Genomic DNA, 2,051 nt, shown 5'->3' with positions numbered 1-2,051 from the left:
CCAGGGATCATCCCTAGTCGCTGCCAAGAAAAGCCCAACGGGGAACTCTACAAGCTATCGTACTCATCACTCAGTCGATTCAGGACTGGATCAGAGCTAGAGACAAAACAGTGCAAAAGAATACTAAACTGTTTCCACAAACAATCTACATACTACAGTTCAGTATTTGCAAAGTTTACAGTAATAAATTATTGCAAAATTTTGATAATCTTTGTTGCAGTCATTTTGCGCTAGCTGTTGGCTAATCTTATTTGGTCCTGTGACGAAGCCTGCATAGTTTCTGTGTGGTAGAAAGCCACATCAAACAGCAGTTACACTATCTGATCAAAAGTGCACGGACATTAATGTGGGATGTGCCCACCCTTCCTCTTTATGATGGGTTGAACTCTACTGGCGACTCGTTGGGTGTCTGAATGTCTGAATACATGGCAGTACGTTCTTCCTGAAGAACCAAAATCTGTTAAGCCTGCGATGTCGTACATTGGTATCTGGCATGACGTCGGCTTTCTCACTCTGTCCAAAGATATACTTATTTGGATATGGTGTCTGTTCTTTCGAACATTTCCGAAAGAACAGACACTATGACCTGCAGCTGTCTAGAACGAAATTAGAATTATATTAATACCTTCAGCTGCTAACGGGCGTTGTTATCTATCAATGGGGACAGCTCAAAATGTGTGCCCCGACCGGGACTCGAACCCGGGATCTCCTGCTTACGTGGCAGACGCTCTATCCATCTGAGTCACCGAGGGCACAAAGGTTAGCGCGACTGCAGGGACTATCTCGCGCACGCCTCCCGCGAGACCCACATTCTCACCTTGTATGTCCACACACTACACTCGTAGTGTCCCATCCCAACACACTCATTACTTGCGCACTCATGAGCGTCTGCTACGTAAGCAGGAGATCCCAGGCTCGAGTCCCGGTCGGGGCACACATTTTCACCTGTCACCGTTGATATCTATCCACGCCCGTTAGCAGCTGAAGGTATTAATATGATTCTAATTTCAGTCCAAAGATGTTCCACTGTGTTCAGGCCGGGACTCTGGGCAGGCCAGTCTACTTCGGAAATGTCACTGTCCACAGACTATTGCCTCATAGACGTTGCTTTATGACAGGGTGCATTGCCATCGGCTCCGAAAAGCTCCTTTACTGTAAACAGGACACAATGTTGTAAAACATTTTCAAATCCTTCCACATTTAGCTTTTTTTAAGCGTAATAAGCAGACTAGACCACGACCACGAAAAAAGCCCCCATCCTATAACACTACCTCCTCCGCAGTCACTGTTGGCAGTACACTTGACGACAGATAACGTTCAGTAGGTCTTCCCCAAACCCAAACCTTTCCATCGAATTGACGCAGGGCATAGCCTGATTCTTCACTCCAAATTGCACATTTCCAACCATTCACTGACCAGTGGCGTCGCTCTTTACGCCACCTCAAGCTTTGGTTAGTATTGATTACAGAAATGTGTGGCTTATGAGGGACGTTTCGAAAATTTTAATTCCCTACGCACAGTGAATGCTCTAGCTGGACTGCTGGCAGCTCTTTGGAATTCACGGATGATTATTTCCGCTAATTTCATACGATTTATTACAATTGCACTCCGCAATCCTCGACGTTCCGTCTTTAGATGGTCTTGCTTTAACTGTGGTTGTTCCTTCGCGTTTTCACTTGACAGTCACACCACCAGCAGTCGACCTGGGCAGCTTTAGAAGGATTGAGATGTCCCTGATGCGTCTGCGTGTCAGGTGACATCCAGTGACTACTTTCAAAGTCACTGAGCACCCACTCTGCTGTTACTGCTTCTCTACTGACAACACACACATTCTTTCGGTGGCGGAAAGGTCTCTTCCTTCCACACCAGGAGGCCTTGGTGAATACAACGTTGTCGGTTTTCTTGCCGTGTCAGATCGAGGTAAAACCTCTAGTTTTAGACGATCGTCTGCATCGTTTTAGTGAGGTGCAGCTGAATGTCGTGGACAAGCCATACGTGGACAAGCGATACGGTCCTATTTACTGTAGAACCTCCACAGGGTATTGTTCCCG

At 46.6% G+C, this 2,051-nt stretch overlaps 1 non-coding gene across 1 annotated transcript; it reads right to left on the bottom strand.

Annotated features, from left to right (window-relative positions):
* Nucleotides 1–678: 678 nt before the first annotated feature.
* Trnat-cgu lies at nt 679–753 on the bottom strand. The gene has a single exon. It is a non-coding gene; the product is annotated as a tRNA-Thr (tRNA).
* Nucleotides 754–2,051: the final 1,298 nt, after the last annotated feature.

Source organism: Schistocerca piceifrons, chromosome 3, assembly GCF_021461385.2.
Source record: "Schistocerca piceifrons isolate TAMUIC-IGC-003096 chromosome 3, iqSchPice1.1, whole genome shotgun sequence".
Lineage (NCBI taxonomy): Eukaryota > Metazoa > Arthropoda > Insecta > Orthoptera > Acrididae > Schistocerca > Schistocerca piceifrons.
Note: the sequence above shows the minus strand (reverse complement) of the source record. Positions and strands in the feature narration are given on the sequence as shown.